This window comes from Puma concolor, chromosome B4 (assembly GCF_028749965.1).
Source record: "Puma concolor isolate L17-30 chromosome B4, mPumCon1.1.hap2, whole genome shotgun sequence".
In the NCBI taxonomy this organism is placed as follows: Eukaryota; Metazoa; Chordata; class Mammalia; order Carnivora; family Felidae; genus Puma; species Puma concolor.
The window spans coordinates 45,099,009-45,122,668 of record NC_141673.1 but is presented as its reverse complement, the minus strand read 5'-3'; positions in this window follow the sequence as shown (position 1 = coordinate 45,122,668).

Sequence of the window (23,660 nt, the reverse complement as noted above, 5' to 3'; positions counted from 1 at the left end):
TTATGTACTTGTGATTATATTGTAATTTTAACTAAAGATGTTTACACCATATATGGAAAGGTATTACTGAGCAATTAGATAATTTCTTTACCTCTGTATTACATATTTACATAGTAAATTGTCTGCATGGAAATTACCATACAAAATGTACACTTATAAAATATTTTATAGTAAATTATGTAGTTGAAATAAAGGATGTTATTAGAACTTAGGGTAACTTAGAAAAGTTTCACGTAAAACATACATTTTCTAAGAAATTCTGCTTTAGGAACAGCTTGTGTTCTTGAGAATCTCTCATTTGCTTACAAAGTACCCATCTGCAAATGGAATAGACTCTTGTCATCTATAAGGTAAATATCCTATGAATTTTGAGACTCTCCAAGTATATAAAAATGCTTCATAACATTTAATTCACCAATTAAATGCAGTGAAATCAATCTGAAAAACGAAAGCAACCTCTGTAGACCCTTAATAATTTTATAAACAGGACTAAAGTCATTTATAAACTATACAAATATATTCAGAATGAGCTCTCACCAAAACCAGTTCCTATATCTTTTTAAATTTTAATAGTTCATATGAATTATTCATGTCTAGATGAACCATTGCCAAATTAGAGATTCCTTTTTTGCTTTACATATTTTATCTATATTTGCTAGCTAAGAACTATCACTTTATGGGTCTTAATTCAACAAAAATTACAGGGTGCTTACATGGGCCAGACACTGTACTAGGCTCTGTGGCTAGCTGTGCTTATTTGCCCTCATAGAATTTCCATTCATTCGTTCTTCCCTTCCACTACCATCACTAGCAGTTTGCTTTATGTTGTGTTTACAATAAAATTCAAACATCTTACGTGGTCCTATAATGTCTTAATCCATCTGCCTCCTCCAACCTCCTCCTTCCTCTTCCCTCTGTGCTTCTGCTATAGCATAGCAGTCTCCTTTTCTATTCCCACAACACAGTCATGCTTAACTCTTTCTCACCTCTGTTTCCTCTGGCTAGGGTTTTCTTTCTCATGGCTAAGTTCATAATGTCGTTCAAGTCTCAACTCAAATGTCACATCTCCATAGAGATCCTATTGACTATAAAGTTCCCTTCTCCCTTCCCCATTAAATTATCTGCCCTTTACTCAGCATTTAACACAATTTATGCACCTGTTTCTGTCTCTCTGCCATACAAGAATATAAGATGGAGAAAACAGGAAGTATAGTAAACATTCAATAAGTGATTATTTGATTAACAAATAAATGGAAATTGGGTAGAAATAAATTTTTTAAATGTTCCATAATCTTTTTTGAGAAATGCTGCTTTTTATACCTTGGAGATTCATAATACAGATTAGCATATTAAAGGTTCTGCATAATTTGTAATAAAGAAACCATTTTATTTGTTTGATTCAGAGTTTCTGAGGCTTTTTGAACATGAAAGCTTTACTTTGTTTGTTTTTTAAATAGTATCTATTAACATGTCTCTTAACTATTGTTCTTTAGAACACTTGATGGCAAACATTAGTCTTTTCTCATCCTATTGAGATTTTCATAATTCAAAATACAATTTAAACATGCATTCTAACAAATATTTGAAAAGAAAAGTTTAAAGTATTGAGAGGGTCAGAATTTGTTTTCTGAGTGACCCAAGTTTAGTTCAAAAAGAAAAAGGCATTTGCCATTAGCTTTCTTGCTCATGGTTGACAGCTGATGGAACAGTGCATGGAGTAATATGTTTTCCTTTTGCTTTCTAAATTTATATTAAGCCCATAGCAAATCTGCAGCAAATTTAATGATGTTGTGGGGAAAATGTCTAATATAAAATATTTTATTATAAAAATACCAAACATTAAGGTTACACTACATCTGCTTCCATGTTTGACAGCATGGAGAAAAAGTACTATACTTACAGGGAGGGATGCAGAATGTTTTTAGAAATGAAAGTGAAAACCTGAACCGAATCGACATTTTCCCTAGTGCTCAACTCTGAGATGTTTGTACCGTATTTTGTGTTTGACAAAACAGTTTTTTATGTTCAAATTTGGGGGAAGTTTAGCCTGTTCTGGCATAATGGATTAAGTTATAAGATCTCTTGCCATTTCTGAAATGGTACATTGAAAGATATTTCTGAAATGGGATGTTAAAATATATTTACTATAATTCCCTCATGAAAGAGTTTCAAATTTTTAATAAAAAAAGATTCAGCTTTAAGAGATTTGAAAGTCTTTTTCAGGGTCATATTTTTATCTTTTCTTTTTTGCAAGGATGATGCGTCAACAAACTTCCATTAAAAGTATTAATTACTCAAAAACTGAATCTTAAGGGGTGCCTGGATGGCTCAGTCTGTTAAGCATCCAACTCTTGATTTCGGCTCAGGTCATAATCTCATGGTTGTAAGATTGAGCCCCGCATCAGACTCCACACTGAGTATGGAGCCTGCTTGGGATTCTTTCTCTCTCTCTCTCTCTCTCTCTCTCTCTCTTTCCCCCTCTCCCTCTTCCCCTCTTCCTGGCTCACTCATGCACACACACAGTCTCTCTCTCTCTCTCAAAACAAACAAAAAAAGAATCAAGTGAAATAAAGAAATTCTGCCCTAGATTTTAGATTTTATAGAATTTCTATCAACTACTAATTTTCAAGACTTTAAAAGAAAAATAATGTCTATCTCCACTAAATCCAGAATATTAGGCTGAAATTCAAGCTACCTGAATTGTTATCTGTTTAAAAAAAAAAAGCATGCTTACAAATGGTTGTGTTCCTTGAGAACATGTAGCACAAATACTGCTTCCTTTCTAAAATGAGCTTTAGGTAAGCCTAAATAAACCATGTCAGCTGATACTTTTTTCTTTAACCAGATTATTTGGATGATTTAATTAAGCTGGTGGCCCTTTTAAGAAACATTAAGAAAGGCTAAGGGATTGTCTAAGATTCTTTCCAAACTCAATTCCCACAGCTACAAATAACACTAAAGTTCATTCACAACTCTGGGTTCTACCTAAAACCGCTAAGGGTTCCAAGGTGCATATGAGATAGAAGCATTTATCATTCTTATTCTTTTCTTGCACTCTCATTTTGCACCAGGCCCCACCTTAACCACTTTGTATATATTCTGTTTTGATTCTCACAACTCCAATGTGGACATGAAATACTGTTCCCATTTACGGAGTCAGAACTCAAAAGCAGGCCAGAATCCAAAAACTGCTCTACAGAAACGTAATTGCTTACTCATAATGCATATTGAGGACTAGAGATGTAAGCGTTGAAATAACGTAGAAAGAATTAGTACTTGTAATCAGATAAACGTGCAAATGTCAAGAAGGGAATTATATATGGGAAAGATCAAGAAGCAAATGCACACTAAGCTTTTTATTTTGGAATACTGGAATTCAGTATGAAAGGGCGAGAGAAGGATCTCTTTTTAAACACAGAAAAAGAAGAGCACTTTCAGAAAAAAAGATAATAAAATTTTAACAGTGTTAAAGGAGGTATTAAGGTCAGAGTTTTGTACAATTGGACTATATTTTTGAGTTAAGAAGCACTGAGATATCACTAGCACTGCCACGTCATATTCAAATGAGAAACTGAGACCTAGTGAATAATTGGTGATAATCATTTACTGAGCATTTGTTGAGCCCCTACTGTATTCCATGAAGTCGGCTGGCTGTGTTCACATAAAGACACCTGACCTACTCTTAGGGAACTCGGTGCTTAGAATGTGAGAAAATGGGAATTTATGTTCAACATGATAGATGTAGTAAGAAGTTATGCTCAAGAAGCAGAACTAGGTTATAGGTCAATTCTATTTCAGTAGAAGTTAGTAGGCAAGATCCAGATTTCTTTTTCAGAGAATGTGATCATTGAACTGTGCTTTGAAGACTGAGTAGGGTAGGCAGGTCACATAATGAAGGAAGAACATTACAGGTTGAGGGAGGAAGTACGTGCAGAAGCATGGGACATGAAATACATCAGTGTCTGTGGAAGCCATATAACATTGGTATGGGCTAACATCAAAAACAACTATTTCCCATCATTTCCTGGTTATCTTTTTGTTTCACCTCCTTAGTGTCATGTAGGAATATACAAATAGTGTAGCTTTTAATGTAGTATTATATATGACATCTTTAATTTTGTAGCCTATAACTAGAGGAGTTCATTAGAACTTAATACATTTTTATTTCTAATGGTACACACCTTGTTTTACATCGCTACTTGCAGGTGTAGTGGATATGTTTTTATCATACAATATATAGTAAATCATATTTATTCTTCACTTGTATTTGCTCTTATTTTGACAATTAACTAGAATTCCAAGTGGGTTCTCAATGTATTAAGTTCAAGGTCACAAATGCAACCATCTATTATAGCCAATGGAGTGAACTCCCTAGGTGAAATGGCAGGATGCCAAGTGCATGTGCATACTTTGGTTGGTGAAGATGAGGCAGCCTGAGGAGACCGTGTACCTCAAGGAGAGTTTATTGTTACCATGGAGGAAAGTGAAATTGGTTCCAATTAAAAGCACTTTTATAGAAGCACTGACATATCTTTTTTTGTTTTTGAGAGAGAGAGTGTGTGTGTGTGTGTGTGAGTGAGCCAGGGAGAGCGGCAGAGGGAGAGAGAGAGAGAGAGAGAGAGAGAGAGAGAGAGAGAGAGAGAATCTTAAGGAGGATCCATGCTCAGCACCGAGCCCAATGTGGGCCTGCATCTTACAAACTGTGAGGTCATAACCTGAGCCCGACTCAAGAGTCGGACACTTAACCTACTGTGCCAACCAGACACCCCTGAAATACCTTTTAAATATTCTAACTGATCAGTATAACAGGACTAGTTTAGGTCAATAACATTAAGATGTACTTCATTTTTATATTTTTACATTTGAGTAAGTTATTTACAGAACTTTTATGATATGGATATTTATCTTTATTTTCTATATTTCTATAGAAATTATCTGTTCCTAGGTTTCTTTTGATATGCTATTTGTTTTGATAATTTTATTCTCTTTTCTTTTCTAAAGGTGCTCTACAATCCCTTCTATGTATCAGTTTGAAAAGAGAATTAAATGCATAACATTAAGTTCTAATAGTTTTAACTTAAGTAGACTGTGGTAAGAAAAAGCCATTTAAGTATTCACTGAGGACATCATGGAACAATACAGAACACTGAATGATACTTAATCTACAACACAACATCTATTAGGGGAGACACAAAAACTACAACTTGTTAAAGAGCCATACAAAAACCTAACCAAGTGACTGATGTGCAGTGAAATATTTCCACCATTGGCATTAGAAATAATTAGGTGTATCTGCAAGCTTACCAACTTAAATTTTAGGAAGGCCATATGAGACATGCATCTCATCCCTACTCCCATAAATCTGGTGATATAGTGATTTATTATCAGGTTGACAAAGAGTTAATAGCAATGCAGCTATACAACCCTTAATTAATGCATATAAATTATCCTGTACTCACCACAGTCTATAGTGCTGGATCTATTCTAGTTCAATATGTCACTTAAGAAAAGCACTTAAAATACCTAAAACTTTACCAGAAAATATTATAATGAATAATCACCAATGTACATGGCATTTAGAGTAGAGATAAAGCATTTGTCTCTGTGTATGTCATGTATGTGTAGGCGTAGATGCACATACACACTGATAAATATGAAAATATTCACATTGCCAATATACAAATATATATTCATGAATAAAAAGAATAATCCAATTCTATTACTATTTAAGGCTGTAGGGATCATTCACAATGGTGATCAGTCCTGTTATATCTTTCAGTCAGTGTCATCTCTTAGTCTCCATTATTTTGCTTCTCTATAGCAAGCATGACCTCTTATGAAAATTATTTTAAATATAGTTTTGTTACATATTTGATATAATTTTTCCAGATAATAATGCCATTAAGAAATATATCTTATTTCCTTTAATATCATATAACACTTTTCACTATCCAACAGAAGCACAGGGGGAAAAAAGTTTTTGACTTCAATTAATCTAATACAAACCAAGATAATAATGGTCATTTTTTTCTGCTTTCACTTTCTTCTCTTTGCCTCCACAGATATATAGTCTATCTCCCTTGCATCAAATTTAAATAAGATTTACAAGATTTAATTCACTCACAAATTGGTAAATAAGAATATGTTTTCAAAACACATGTATTTCTTTTTTTTTTAAGTTTATTTATCTATTTTGAGAGAGACAGCGATAGCATGGATGGGGGAGGTGCAGAGAGAGGGGGAGACAGACAATCTGAAGTGGGCTCTGCACTGACAGTGTGGGGCTTGAATTCATGAAACTGTGAGATCATGATTTGAGCTGAAACCAAGAGTCATATGCTTAACCGACTGAGCCACCTAGGCAGCCCTGTATTTCTTTTTTAAGAAAATAAATTTTGTGCCTATTCACAGTCATAACTTAAAGACGTGAAATGGAAAAAAATAAAGATGTGAAATGTATTCACATCTTACATGTCATACATTTCCAAAATGCCTTTAATTGAAAAATTACAAATGAATAAAAAACCAGCCATCAAACAGAAGGTCATTGCATATTTTCTACAACCATCATTAGCTACTATTTGAGCATCTGTGATTGCACATTCACCCGCTTCATTCCTTGTTTCCCCTGTTCCTCCATAGGCTTCTTTTCTGCCTCTCATACTTTGAATTGCAATATTCCCAAAGACTCAGTCCTGGCCTTTTTGTCTTCTCTTTCTGCACCTTTTCTGGCAATATTGTCTCTTATTGTGATGTCAGCAATCATTTCAAATTATATCCCTTGCCATTCTGACAGGTGTGAAGTGATCTCTCATTGTGGTTTATTTGCATTTCTCTGATGATTAATGATGTTGAGCATCTTTTCATGTGTCTGTTAGCCATCTGGATGTCTTCTTTGTAAAAGTGTCTTATCATGTCTTCCGCCCATTTTTTAACTGTATTATTTGGTTTTTGGGTGTTGAGTTTGATAAGTTCTTTATAGATTTTGGATACTAGCTCTTTATCTGATATGTCATTTGCAAATATCTTCTCCCATTCCATTGGTTGTCTTTTAGTTTTGCTGATTGTTTCTTTCACTGCACAGAAGCTTTTTATCTTGATGAGGTCCCAGTACGTTCATTTTTGTTTTTGTTTCCCTTGCCTCTGGAGACATGTCTAGTAAGTTGCTGCCGTTGAGGTCAAAGAATTGCTGCTTTCTTTCTCCTCCAGGATTTTGATGGTTTCCTATCTCACATTTAAGTATTTCATCCATTTTGAATTGATATTTGTGTATGGTGCAAGAAAGATGTGCATTAAAGAGGGCACTTGTTGGGATGAGCACTGTGTGTTATATGTAAGTAATGAATCACTGGTTTCTACTCCTGAAACCAATACTACACTATATGTTAATTCACATGAATTTAAATAAATAAATTAAATAAGTAAACAAATCATTACATCCTTACTTCAACTTCCCCCCTTAGATATCATCCCAATAGCTTCCTCTTAGAAATGCTTACCTGAAGATTAAGTTGTCCCCTCAGTGTAATCAGCAAATTCATTAACCTCTATCCCCAGTCCCTTCCTTTGGCTGATCTGACTCCTGTCCATGGCATCATCCTATTCTCAGCTACTCTGCCCACAATTTTCAGTCTGTGTTGTGAGTAAACAAGGAGTTCTCAGTAGTGCCTGAAAAACCCAGTGTGTTATTCATTGCGTGGGACTCTGGCTCCTACCTTGTCCTCTTTTTTTGACCAAAGCAGCTGCACTTTCATTTATTTGATACCTAGGTTTTCTGGATAAGATTGTATTTGTCAGTAAAATAAACAGATGAACAAATAAGCAAACCTGAAAACCACTGACATTTGAAAAATCTTGAAGCCATTCTTAATCATTTATTAACCACACAACTTCCCTCCCATTAACAATCAACATTTCAATGCTTTTAAACCCATATTTGTTTCTGCTGGAAAATTTGAAGTATTTCCCAATGCCAGATAATAAAATTGCCATTCATTAATGCATTCCCTGAATGTGTTTGGTCTCTGAGGATGGCTGTAACCTGTCTCTGGCCTTAGCTTATCCAAAACCTATCCCTACGCAAATGTTATTCTGTTCTATCTTTTTTTGATCAGAAATCTCCCTCTCCATAAAGTAAACTGTATCACCCAACTTTACATGCCATACTTGTAAATTCTTTACATGTCATAATTCTATTCATTCTTCAACTAGTAGCACAAAAAAACCTTCCCTGGAAATCCAGGGGAAAATAACATATTTCTTCTTAGAACTTCTATAGAATTTTTTTTACATTTCTCTATTTCACAAATTCCAGTTTATGCTGAATTATAAATATTGATGAACATGACTTTTGATATCTGCTACTCTCCTGGGTCAAGGGGATCTATTTTTATCTTATTCATAAATCCTTTCATACCTATCAGAATGACTAATATAAAAACTTAGAAATATGTTCAGTAAATCAATGTATTTTTTTAATGCCTTTATTTTTCAGCCAAAAGCAAAGAATATAAGTATTATAAGTTTATTTGCCTTCTTTTGTAAAGTTAGTTGGTGTCAGGAGAACTCATATTTTTGAATTCTCCATGCTCATTGCAAGAATTACTCTTTGATATTCCTTGTGATATGCACCTGAATTCTTCACAAATATGTTCGTAGCAAATTTAGTGTGAATTAGCCCAGGCAAGACTCCAAAAAAGGAAATTCCAGCAAGCCATTGGTGTTTTACAATTCAACTTTATAATGGTTTATTTATCGAATAAGTTTTCATCAGAAACAAGCTATAGATTTAGTCACCAAAAGGTCTTTCCCACAGAGTTTCTAACAAGGTCATCAAAATCCATCTGTTGAAGAAGAGTGTATTATCTCGACAGTGGGTGTTGAGTTGAGTTGGTTTTATTGAAAATTACACTTTGGTCTCTCCTCGTTCTGCAGAAAGCAAGATCTCATCACTAGGCTTACCAGAAAAGAAAAGAAAAGAAAAGAAAAGAAAAGAAAAGAAAAGAGAAAAGAAAAGGAAAGGAAAGGAAAGGAAAGGAAAGGAAAGGAAAGGAAAGGAAAGGAAAGGAAAAAGAAAAAAAAAGGAAAAAGAAAAGAAAAGGAAAGGAAAAAGAAAAGAAAAAAGAAAAGAAAAGAAAAGAAAAGAAAAGAAAAGAAAAGAAAAGACAATATATATTTCTGAAAATATCCCTACAATTGAAGTCTCTGGTTGGCTACTGTTTTCAAATGGTCTATATACACTTCGGATGTTGTTTTGTTTTGTTTTGTTTTGTTTTGTTTTTTCTGTTTTCTAATTTCAATACCAAATGCATTTCCCAATTGATGTATTGTTCTCACAATTAAGATCTGAAGTTGATAGTATTAACCAGTGATTGCTAATGGAGGATAATAATGATCAGTATAATCAAGGTGACTTTTACAAATACACATTCCAAAGCTCTAAGGCCAGGTCTACTATAGCGAATTACCAGGGAATGTAATTTACATGCACACACACATATATACATATCTTTAGATGTATAGATATTTAAAATGCATATCCCCCTCACCTCCCAGGGTTTCTGAACAGAAACTAGATTTAGCAAACATAGATAAGAATTTACTCTGTGCTCCTTTAGAAAACAAAACTGGACAGGTTGCTATATGTTGATAGATTAAGGTTAAACTCTAGAGGTAAAACAGAAAGAAAACTATCTAGTAGTAAGGTAATGAAGTGAGCTCCCTTTAATTTCCCTAAACTCTGGCAAGATACACTGTTAAGATTACTGGAGTTGTTTAAAGACTGTTCAGAGAATCGTCCTCCAGATTTTCTATAGTTAAAAAAATTCTCTTAATTTAATTATAGAATTCTATGATTTAATCAAGGTATTATCATTGATGACATTACATATCACTGAAAGAAATTAATAACATCAGTTAATAATTTCTTTTGCAATTTTCTTCATTAATAAGAATTTATTTTCTTAAAAATTTATTTCTCCTAAAATAGATTTCCAAAATACATTTCTAAAGATTTTTATCCCAAAACAAAAATTTAAGGTCATGAAATTTCCAAGTAGAAACTGGATATGCCAGGAAAATCACTTGTATGAGGAACTATTTTGCTCAGTTGTTTACATGACAAATATTTATTTATCACTTTTCAATACAAGATACTAAGCTGGGCACTGGGAATACAAAGAAAGATAAATTATTTTTTGTGGTTCTAGAGGCCTTCAGATTAGCATATTTGTTTTTATCTTTTAAATTTTTTCTTCACAATATAGTTTTCTATTTATATGTTAGTAATTTTTTCAGTATATCTTATGGTAGCCATAACAAATTCCCAAACTTTTTCTTTAAAAGAAGGATATGAACTGTAATAAAATGTTTTAGAGGATTATAGATTATAAAATAAAATACTTAGCATATAAATTTCTATATTTAATTGTTAATTCATTATTTGTGCCGCTCAAGCAGACGGTGTGGTAATTTGCCTATAAAAAATATGTTGATCAATTTTGTGAAAAAGCCTAGCATACAATTTGTTCAAATTTTATGACACTATAAACTGACTTAGGATAAAAAAAATTAGTTACGGAATAAATGTGACAAGCATAAACAACTCTGACTGGCAAAGACTGCCTCCCATCATAGTAAGAATAGTAAAGGTAGAAAGAATACCAAGGCTTCTGAAGAGACCTGAGAGTGGGCTTTAGGAAAATCATTAAGAAAAACACACAGTCTTATTTGGAATTAGAAGAGCAAGGATGGGACATTTCCACGTGATTGGAGTTGATGGAGTTAACTAGGGAAAACCTCAGCACTTTATTTGTGCTCCTATGGACTTCCTCATTCTGAGCAAAGTCAAACACATTTTATCCATTACCATTAAAAGAGTTTATTTTACATTATTTATATTGAGTAATGGTCAGAATCCAAAACTGTCTGGACAGAATGGAATGGTAGGTGAAAATTGGTGAAACTTGATATAGAGTCCTGAAATTAGTTTTAAAAATCTTCTGTGAGATGTGGCGCTAGTTGGTTTGTACAGGTGTGGCTCCACTGGTCATTTATAGCAGGCTTACAGTGTCATTGGTCAAGAATCTGTTCTGATTGATCAGTGCCTCTGACCTCCCTAATGTTAAATGTTTTGCCTATCTCTTCTATAGGGAAGTATAAATGACAATTGCTAGTTACTATAAAATTATGAGTTGTCTCTGGATATAATGCACCCCTTTTCTTTTAAGAGCTGTAAAAGCATGGGTGCATGCAACAAATATGGTAGCAGAGCAAATAGAAATGACTTGGGTTTTGTTTTGTTTTGTTTTGTTTTGTTTGTCTTCAGATTTGCTGTGACTGACAGTTTGATAAGGATTCTAAAAAGAGTTCTGTGATTCCAGAATTTGGAACAAAGGAGAGAAAAGTTCGATCATACTTCCACGGGTATTTTCATCAGCTCACACTGAATCTGGTGTCTTTGTTTATAAGTGTCTTCTATTCGTACACTGTTGGGAGGAGGTGATAGCAATGACATAAGAGTATTCAGGAAGAAAAAAGAAGGATTTCAACCCTCCCCCACACCCCCCACCCCGGGAATAAGAAGAGTTAGCAGAATTAAACTGAAACATATAAAATCTTCCTCAGAGAAGTGGATGTAAGAAAGACATCCACTTTCTTAGAAAATGTGAAAATTGAGTGAAATGCCCATCATCCATTTTCCCCTCTCCTCTCACCCATCAACCCTTAGTTTGTTCTCTATATTTAAGTCTCTTATGGTTTGCCCCCCTATCTGTTTGAAACTATTTTTTCCCCTTTCCTTCTCCCATGGTTTTCCGTTAAGTTTCTCAAATTCCACATATGAGTGAAAACAAATGATATCTGTCTTTCTCTGACTGACTTATTTCACTTAGCATAATACCCTCCAGTTCCATTCACGTTGTTGCAAATGGCAAGATTTCATTCCTTCTCGTTGCCAAGTAGTATTCCATTGTATATATAAACCACATCTTCTTTATCCATTCATCAGTCGATGGACATTGGGCTCTTTCCATAATTTGGCTATTGTTGATAGTGCTGCTATAAACATTGGGGTACATGTACCCCTATGAATGAGCCACTCCTAGTAAATAAATAAATAAAGTAAAGTAAAAGTAAATAAATTTATTAGAATAAATAAAATAAATTTATTAAAATAAATTTATTAAAAGTAAATAAATAAATAAATTCCTAGTAGTGCTATCTCTGGGTTATAGGTTAATTCTATTTTTAATTTTTTGAGGAACCTCCACACTGTTTTCCAGAGTGGCTGCACCAGTTTGCATTCCCACCAACAGTGCAAGAGGGTTCCCCTTTCTCCACATCCTCGCCAACATGTGTTGTTTCCTGAGTTGTTAATTTTAGCCATTCTGACTGGTGTGGTTTTGATTTGTATTTCCCTGATGATGAGCAATTTTGAGCATCTTTTCATGTCTATTTGCCATCTGAATGTCTTCTTTTGAAAAGTGTCTCTTCATGTCTTCTGCACGTTTCTTCACTGGATTATTTTTCAGGTGTTGAGTTTGGTAAATTCTTTATAGATTTTGGATACCAACCCTTTATCCGACATGTCATTTGCAAATATCTTCTCCCATTCTGTCAGTTGCCTTTTAGTTTTGTTGACTGTTTCCCTTGCAGTGCAGAAGCTTTTTATCATGATGAGCTCCCAATAGTTCATTTTTGCTTTTATTTCCCTTGCCTTTGGAGACATGTCAAGTAAGAAGTCGCTGCCGCTGAGGTGAGTTCTTAATCACAGATACAATTCAACAGGAGCACTAGATGAAGAGGTATTGGAGGTAATGAGGAAATGCTGTGTTAAGAGCTCAACTATGTGATTCTTCAATTGTCATTCAAACCTGAGATTATTTTGTTCTCTGATTGGTTAAAGCAGTTGTTCCCAACTGGGGGGGGGGGGGTAATTTTGTGCTTCCAGGAGACATTTGGAAATGTCAGTATAGATTTTTGTATGTCATAACTAGGGTGGTTCCAGTAATATTTAGTGGGTACAGACAAGAGATGCTATTACACATCCTGCAATGCACAGGATAGTCCTCCACAAAAAAGGATTATCCAGTCCCAAATATCAATATGGCCAGGTTGGAAAATAGTAGGCTAAATGAATAGAAAACTATTCGCATTCAGTAAAGTATAACCTATCTCATGTTCATGGGGTACTTCAGTGTCAGAAATATCTGCATTGATTAAAGGGGAAAAAAAAGATACACTCTCAACCACTGGTTTTGTAATACAGTGTTCTAAGTTTTTCACATTTTCTGAGAAAAAACTAATCAGTATTCAAGTTCTAGGGTTCACTTTGTATCATTTCCCCCCCTTTTTACCTTACTTGACATGAATACCTTTTGTTTCCTGACTGTCCTGTTTTGTCATTTTTTTCAAGTTCCATTTCTACAACTGAATTAAGAATTTTCCTATTCTACCTCCTATAGTGACAGTGATACTTTGCTTTTCCCAAAATGCTGGCCAACTTCCAAATAAGTAATTATATTTTACCTTTCAGGATTTATCATGCCGTTTCTGTTCTGAAATGTTGGGCAATTTTCTTACATGCTTGAAGTATGTAATCTTTAGTTATGGTAACATTTCAGGTGACAAAAAAAGGGCGGGGGAGACCAACGCTCATATGGGGCACATACTTTTTTTTCTTTAATTTCTGCAGTTCTGGGGGTTCTTGAAAAAGCATGGGTATTGATAGCAGAGATTCATCATTTCTGTATATGTCTCTTTGTTTTCCTTATTGATATTATGGTGTCACTTAACTAGTAATAGCAACATCAGTTTAATTTAACAAATAAATATAGAGATTTTTTATTGTTATAGGCACTTTAAAAACATGAACTTATTTAATCTTTATAATAACAAATGAGGCATAGGTATTATTATTGTCTCATTTTACCAATGAAGGAATAAAGGCACAGAGACACTAAAGAATTTGTCTAAAGCCATTCAGCTATTAAATTACAGAGGTAAGTTCAAACCCAGGTAGTCTGGCTCCACAATACACACTTTTAAACACTAAGGTGTGCTGTTTCTCCCAATTTTATATTACATATGATATACTTACATATCTACAGACACACATATACACATATATACACGTTAATGTACATAAACTATTTAAAACAGAGTTATACAAACTATGTGCTATAATTCTTAGCTTATTTTATATGCACAACAATCCTAGGAGATTGGTACATTTATTATTTACCTTTTTGGGGTTGAAATAATGGGTTCTGAGCAGTTAAATAACTTTCCCCAAGTGACACAACTTATCAGAGTGGAAGAATTATGATATGAAGCCAGGAAATTTGGCTTTAGTCCAAATCTGAAATACTATAGCTTCCTACTAATAAGCCATTAACTGGCTTTCCTACCCTGAGTAATCTTTTAGCATAAACTTTAACTGGATATTGTTCTTAGTCATAGCAAGTTGTTTTCTTAACCTGCTACCCCGCTTCTAACAGTGAGTATGGAGGGGGTACACAGGTAAGTTTCTTAGCCTCATAATCTATATTCCCTTCTTACATTAGCTGAGGGTGTGTTTCTTTTCTGAACATTATTCCATGCCCTTCTGAAGTTAAGGTAAAATTCTAGCAATGCAGGTATGTCTGAAAAATATATTTAAAATCATTCTATTTTAGTTATGATTTCTCTGTCTTGTATCTCCTCCATGTTATTTCACCAACTGCTGCTTATGCAAACCATGAAGGTCTTGTTTCTAATAATTAAGAACTGAAATCACGTTTTTAACTTTTTAATACAATATTTGCCATGATGTTCTTCATAATATCTGCTATTGGAAAAAAAAAACTAAATGCCAGCAAGAAATGTAACTGTTAAGCCAATTACAGTATACCAGTAGGATGGATTAAACTGCCGATCTTAATATATTTATGAAAAATCATGGGAAGCATATTTGTTATGTTACCACATTTTAAAAAAAGGATCAAACATAGTATCTACTCTTTAAAAATAAGCATAGCAGAAAAGATCAACGTACATAAAATATATTTTCTAAATATGTTACTGGAAACTGGATATTTTTCCCTTTAAATGTTAATGCTAAATTTTCAGTGCTAAAACATTTTTCTCCTCAGTTGATTAAGACTTGACATTAATACAGATTTTTAAAATTCTTCAAAGCCATTTATTTGAATATTTAGGCATTGAATCTATTTTGTCTTCTAAAAGTATTCACTTTCATACAAAATAATGAGTAGAAAATATTTTAATTCATTCAAATTATTGATACATTGAGATATGTGAAAACTTGTACTGGGGATGTTCAAGATAAAAATAATAACAAGGTATGGCCTCTGCTCTCTGGGAAGTCACAGGCAAGTATAAATGTCTCCAACACTCAGTAGATTATAAAAGTTTTATGAAAGTGGTATAAATAAAAACCTGTGGGAACTTAGGTAAGTACAGTTCTGGAGTGGAGATCTGAGGAGGCTTCTATGAAGTATAGCGTCCAAATATAATTTTGACCGATGATGAGGATCTCAGAGAGAGAAGAGGATTTTTAAAAGTAACAAGGAATCCAATTTGTAGTTTCAATATTTTATATACCAAACTCTAGCCATTTTTCAATGTCAACTCCACTTAACTCTTCTAGTATTTTGGCATCTTTTTATTTTGCTTTACAGATCCTGTTTTGAAACCTTATTGTATTTTGTTCTACTATTTTTTTTATTAGCCTAAGTGACAGGATATGAGCATAGGCTTCATATTCATGAACTACTCATTCTTCAGGTCTCATTATTTTCTTTTTTAAAATTTTTTTTAACATTTATTCATTTGAGAGAGAGAGAGAGAGAGAGAGAGAGAGAGAGAGACAGAGCCCGAGCAGGGGAGGGGCAGAGCACAGAGGGAGACACAGGATCGTAAGTAGGCTCCAGGCTCTGAGCTGTCAGCATAGAGCCCGACTTGGGGCTGGAACCCATCAACTGAGATCACAACGTGACCCAAAGTCGGACACTTAACCGATTGAGCCACCCAGGTGCCCCTCATTATTTTCTAATCTTGAGTTATGATTTGCTGTTGAAGGACCCAAAAGGTAAAGGGGCTTCAAAGTAATAATAACTTGTTTTCCATAAAACATCCCATCCAGTGTTATTACTAATTTTGAATTATCGCCTTTGCTAGAAATCAGTAATCACAATAAGTGAAGAGTTCATCTTGCTACACCTCCAAATAAGATTACAGTTCAAAATTACATTTTTAAAAAGTTTACATTCAAAACATTACAGTTATACAGAAGCAAATGATAATAACAAAATGTTTACTGAATGGCTGACCTAAAGAACTATAATGAATGCTTTTTGGATTTGGACTTGCATTGTATTATCAACTGATTCCCTAAACATTCTTCCTTTAGAAATCCTACTTAAGCATTTCCACTTAAATTGGTCTTTGACAGCATGGTTATTGGGAGAATAAGAGTTCTTAATTTGTCCTCCCATAAGTTATGTCTAAAAAAGTTCCCCTTGAAGATGAAATCAAAGGGTGGAATGAACTGCTTAGGTTATTGATACCTGCCATCACCTAAATCTCAGAGCAGCATATCCTAAATCTTCAAAGGCTCTGCTGACATTTTCGTGCCATTTTTATTTCACCCAGACCAAATTTGAAAGTATTTCAAGAGCAAATGCAGTCTAGTCATATTCCTATTTCTCTCTCTCAAAAAAAAAAAAAAAAAAAAAAAAAAAAAACCACAGAATTGGAACAGTAATTCACACACCCTCTCTAAGTGTTTAAAACTTAAAGATAGTTCACTATCTAAATCACTGGGCAGTTTTTACCAGTTTTATGGCAGTCATATGCCTTTAAACTTCTTTGCCGGATGTTCATTTTGTTCACATACTTAGTGCCTTGTCATTCTGACTACCCCTGGCTAATGCTCTCTAGCTTAAAAATACGGTTTGAAGGAAATTGGCTTCTGGCTCTTATCATAATAGCACAAATGGCAAGTCTCCAGATGCCCTATAGTGCCATAACACAGAGTATTTGCATACTTCCTCTTACACGATAGACATCAAGAATACCTGACATTGTTAGAACACAGCTCAGAAAGCTGGCAGAAGAGTGGCCCTTACTGAAGTGTCTGGGATATTGAACTGAAAACTGAGATCTAATATATGGTTGAATTAGTGTTTTAAGAAGTAGGAACCGTTCAGTCTACATTATGGAAATATTCCACACATTCACTTAGCGTGCTTATTTAAGGCAAAATTCTTCCCCGTGGAGTCCTTTACCAATGTTTTTGTTTCTTATTTCCTCATACACTATCTGTATACAATCTATATCATATACTCACAGAACAGTTGTTTCTGAAAACCAAAAGAAAGGGATATGAAACAAGACATTATATGAAATATATATGATTACCAAAATGATCTTGGTGAACAACCATGTAATTTAATTGTGTAGAGTTTGTTGTAAGTATTCTGATTATTCATATTCTCTACAGTAAAGTCCACTTACTTCAGAAGATGAAAATAAAATTATTTTTATGTAAGGGGAAAAGCCTTAAAATCTCCTGTTTCTAAGGTCAAGGATCCTCTGCCATTTATGAAACCACTACAACTTTTTCCATTTCCAACATCAGTAGAAACAAGACAGTCAAACAAAACAAAACAAAACAAAACAACAACAACAACCCTGATTTCACAGTTATTGTTTTTCTCTGATTTGATTTAGCTTGTGGTTTTCATACCTATAATTTCAAGAACTACAAGATTTAAAAATTGCAGGCACACACAAGAAATGTAACATTGAACATCAGTAAATGACAGTCTTGTGTTCATACATTTTTGCCATATCACTGGCTACCTGCTATGTTGCAGACAATTGTAGAATTTTTAATATAGTAATAAGTCAATCATAGCTCTTGGACTTAGAAATGAAAACACCATGCCTGAGGAATATTTCCCACACTTTCAATAAGAATTAATTTAATGAGAAAATATGGTATCTATGTCGCTGATGATTTTAGGCTAAACAGCTCATTTAAATGTATTTTGAGAGTAAACTTTCTGAACTTAAAAATAATTTTGAATCTTTTAGTTTAAAATAAAATTCTGTCAAATTATTTAGATAGCTAAAATAAAAAATGACCAAATACCTAATCTACCAAATACCTCAAAACTCTTACATAGAAGTTGTTTCCCTTCCCTTGATTATCTTTTTTTAATAAGCTTTCCCCTTAGGTCTGAGATTCAGAGCATGGAGCCAGAAGGAAATTCACTGTGGTCTTAGTACGGAAACAAAGGGCTTGCCGAAACCTTTGAGGTAGTCTTGAGAAGTGAGTCACTGTGCACTGACGATTTCAGTCTAAATAGCGTATGTCTTTATGCAGTGTGTTTATATAAGTCTTACCTTATGAAGAAAAGGAATCAGGATTGTGTGGGTTGGGCCACTGGAGGAGAGACTAAATGGAGCCTGTTCAAAATCCTCAGGTCTGATTTGTACACGAAGCATCTGACGGAAGCAAAAGAGCAGGCATTATGGATGAGAGCAGGACTGGAAATTAATGGCTATAACTCTGAGAACTATTTATCTTGATATTTTAGTGTTTAAATTTTATAGCAATAAATAAAGTACAAACATTAAAAAAAAAAAAAGACTGTGCTTTTTTGTTGACTTGAATCCCAATCAGGGAAAATAAAATGCCTGTGAGTTTAAAATGAAAGTGGATTTGGTTTTGCTGATCACTGCTGGTAGTAAGCAGCCAGCTAGATGTCTCAAATCTCACTTTCAAAAAGCCTATTTTCCATTGGTGATGATCAATTTGCCCCTTGCTTATACTTATCAGTGGGTGTTCAGTTGTTACAGCAGATTGGAAGTGATTCAGTTCATTTCTTGTGTATTTTCAAAAGCAGAGAAGGATTTCACACTCAGTGGTGTGCTGCCTCACCAAAAGTAAAGAATATTGCAGCTTATGGGAGTGATAATTAAAGCCAATAATAACCTAGAAGTCTCCCTGGCTCTGCAATGTTGGGAGTAATACTTTACCATTGTATACCTGTCTGGTTGGAGATGTTCTCGCTGGCTCTGAATCAGGCTGAAACTGCAATTCAAATGGGAAATGCTGAAATCATATTCCTAAGCTTTCATGTGGGGAGTTAAAATATGCAAATACAGGTTGCAATGATGAAGGTAGTGTATAAAGGTAATGTGTCATATAGGAAAAATAATGAAAGGCTACCCAACAGATGAAACAAGATAAGCTCACAAAAGAAAATATCTAGAATGTTCTAAACATTGTGGAAATAATATAATATAAACCATGTCAAATAGTCTCTTACTGTAATGAATATTTACTCTTTATTTCCCTTATAAGTTGGTGAAAGAGTCATGCCTTACATTAAGAAACAAACTAGATGAGGTATCCAAATAAGATTCAGACGAAAGAATAATATTTCCCAAAGAGTAAGTAGAGAAGTCATTGTATTGGTTTGGAATGCTTCCAATATAAAAATAAGAGAATCAGGATCCATCAAGACAGTAACTCTGTATGGACAGTTGATGGGATTCTGACTCTCCAGTGTTTAATTTCACATTTCACACTTTTGTAAAGAAGTAACCAGAAATGTTTCCAGAAGAAAGTACTTTATTTTACACTGTGCTATGGATTTGAAATTACTGTGTATGGGAATCAGGGTAGAAGGTAAGTAGGTAAATTTATAAAACTTTTCGTAGTTTGAATTATGAGTTATAAGATATAAGAGTTTGTAGAATTATGAGTTCTCCTGATAATGTCTTTGTCTCTGACAATGCAGACTTCGAAAGAAACATACATTAGGATTGATCTAATTTCTATATAAATCCTTTTGTTAAAAACAGATGGCTACTTACTTACCCAAATACTGTGTGTTGCCTAAGTATGATCCTTTCAATGTGTTAATATAAATATAGTAGGTTTCAAATCCAGTATCTACCATAAAGACTGTTCAAACTTGGGAAAGTCCCTTAACTTCTTAGATTCAATCTCCACATTTGTAAATAGACATCATAATAATAATAATTTCTAAATCATAGGATGGTTATAATCATTAATTTATTTAATATATATTAAGTGCTTAAAACAAGGCCTTGTAATGTTGTTATCCCAAATATTACCTGTATTACATTAACTCTTATAATTGAATAAAAACCCCTCTTAAATAACTATGCCAATATATTTCTCATACAGTTATGACTTAATATTTTTTCATTTATTTATTAATTAGAAAATCATTTATTATTTACTCTTTTTTTAAGTTTATTTATTTTGAGAGAAAGAGAGAGTGAGCACAAGCCAAGGAGGGGCAGAGAGAGTGAGAGAGTGGATCCCAAGCAGGCTCCACACTAACAGCGTGACACGAGCCTTGATCCCAGGAACTGGGAGATCATGACCTGAGCAGAAATCAAGAATCAGAGGCATAAATGACTGAGCCACTCAAGCACATCATTATTGTTTATTCTTCACGTGCCAGTTACCATCCTAGCCCAGTGAGATATTAAGATGAATAAAAATATATCTCCATCCTTTATCATCTAGCCTAAGCCTAGGCTGTCAGAATACACAGAGCCAACTTAAAGAAGCTTTGAGAAGATGGAAGTTTGTTTCCCTCTTGGGTAACATTCTTAGCCAGCAGACAGATCTATTCCACATGGTTATTTAGGAACCCAGTTTCTTTTCATCTGTTTTCACCATCCCAAACTACACTGTCACAGTTAGATAGCCACCACACCTGGGTTGTAGATGTTGGGAAGTAAAAAGAGGTATGGAAGAGGCATGCCCACTCTCTTAAGGGGCCTTGAGTGAAGTACACACTTTATATCTGCTTATCTTCCATTTGTGAAACTTTAACAAACATGGCAACTCTAACTGCAAGGGATACTGGAAATGTAATATAGATAGGCAGCCAAGTCTCTGGCTATTTCCAAGGAAGATGGGGAAAAGGGATTTTGTTTGACAGCTAGCAGTCTCTAACATATAGCCCTCCGAAACTCACTGTCTCCTTTAGGGGAACAGTGATTATAATGCAAGGTGAAACTGCTAATCCAATGATATGCATATAGTCAATTTAAACAAGTCAGAAAGAGCTGCAAGCTGCAATTTAAACGAGTGTCTTGTTAAATTTCAGTTTCCTTAAACTGAATATATATATATATATATATATATATATATATATATATAGTAATATAAAATAAACACACTTCAACAATTTCATTTGGTTCATTAACTAATGAAGAAACCAATAAAATGTTAAAACCAAATCAAAGGAGAATTCAAAGAACACAAACAGTTGGGCAACCCAGACAGTTGAAATGAATTTACAAGTGGATGCAAAACTGATCAATATCCACATGGCAATAATCAGTTACATCTCCACCAGACACAATGCAATTTATTTACATTTATGGATAAGAATAATTTGCATTACTATCTTATTTCTATAATTTATGTAACTCTAAATAGTTGAAAAGACCATGAAAAGTGGAGATAATCAGAAGATCACTCTCAACAAGATATCTAGTGATCACTCTTGCCTATTTCCAGGTTATTCACAATTTTTTCGGACAATAGTTAAGGGGCTTTGATGCTTCCCCTACCCCCCTATTTTGGCATATCTTCTCGCAAGTCAAAATTTAATAATGTAAATTTATTGTGAAAACATTTGAATCCCTATTTTAGGAGTAAATAACTACATGTTGTTTATTACTGTATTTAGTATATTGTTGATGCCCACAAATTATTATCATTATTATTAGTCATTGTAAATATTACACATTTTCTTCATTACTATAAAAGCAGACAGTATGATTCAGTAACTAATCAAGGTAAAGCTTGTGAAAATACAAGATCCATGAACATAATATGGAATCTGATGGAAGAGTAATCTGCTTAAAAAAAAATCTTTATTGTTTGGGATTAACTGCCCTGTCTGGATTTTTGTCTCTCAGCAAATGTGTAAATCTCTGTTCTCAGGAGGTACTTCCAGAAGTCCATCCAATGTCACCAATTGTTTGCTTATTACAAGACCAAACGTTCATTGGTTCTAGCAACAAAGGAAAAGAGTACATAAGAAATGAGTGTGTATTCTATGTACAAAGAAGTGGTGGGGGCAGGGTAGATGTTGAAAGGTAGTTAATAACGGCAGCACATAGAGGGTTCACTTGGGAAACATATGGAGAACACTAAGCATTTGGCATATTAAATCACAGCAGCAATAAAAACTGTGGCAAAAGATGGGGAAAGTCTTTGAATAATCTAAGTTTGTCTTCTTGTCCAGTAGTTTTCAAAGCTTTAAATCTTAGGATCTCTTAACTCTTCTAAAAAATGTTAAGAACATCAAAGAACGTTTTTTAAAAAATTGTGGGTTACTTCTATTGAAATGTGTTATATTAGATATAAAAATGGGGATGGTTTAAACTATGACTAATTCATTTTAAAGTAAGAATAATAAACTCACTATATGTTACCTTCAATAACCTTTTTAGAAGAATTAACTAGATTTTTAAAAACAAATATTTAGTAATGAGTGACATTGTTTTCATTTTTGCAAATATCTTATTTAATGTTTGCCTTAATAAGAGATAGTTGGATTCTTATATCTGCTTCTGCATTGTTGCTTGGGTTGGATTATATGAAGAAAATCCCACTAGACATTGTTACATACAGTAAAACCTTAGATTGCAAGTAACTTGTTCTGCGAGTGTTCTGTAAGACGAGCAAACATTTCCAGTAAATTTTTACTTCATAAACAAGAGATATCTTGCAATATAAGTAGCATGTGATGCTGAATATAACATGATCACAACTGAGCCATTGGTTCTTGAAATTCACTTTGATATACAAGTGCTTTGGATTACAAGCATGTTTCCAGAATGAATCATACTTGCAAACCAAAGTTGCACATACTTAGAAAAGGGAGAACCTCTGGAACCCTGTAAAAGTCCTTGGGGCTATCCCCACTGGGGTCACTGGATGTCATTTTTAGAACTGCTACTTTAGTCCATTTATGCTCACCCTTTTCTAAATAACATTAACTTCTGTCTTCAACCTCATCTAAAGATCTTCCTTATTTTATTGAAAAAAAAACATATAATCTCTACCAACATGAACTTGTGCTCATACACTCTTCCAACTTTCCTTTCCTTCAAATAAGTACCTGTGTTCCTTAATTATGATAGTCTGCTTCAGCCCTTATTCTCACATCTGCTGATGACTCTAGGATATTGCATCAGCATTTCTCCTCTTTATGTCTGACATCATCAATGATTTCCTCTAATACATAATTTCCATCAACATATAATCATAGTGTTGATTTTCCAATATTTAAAATAAAATAAAATAAAATAAAATAAAATAAAATAAAATAAAATAAAATAAAATAAAATATCAAATCTATCTTGAGCCTACATTCCTATCTACTACTATTCTATTTCAGTTACGACTTAGAGCAAAACCCCTTGTAGAACTTGCTCCAATTGTACCTTGTAGAACTACCTCTAATTTCACTCCTTTTATTCTCAGATGAACTCTCCCTAATAAATCATTTTCTCTACTTTTAAAAAAATATTTTTTAATGTTTATTTATTTTTGAGACAGAGAGACAGAGCATGAGCAGGAGTGGCGC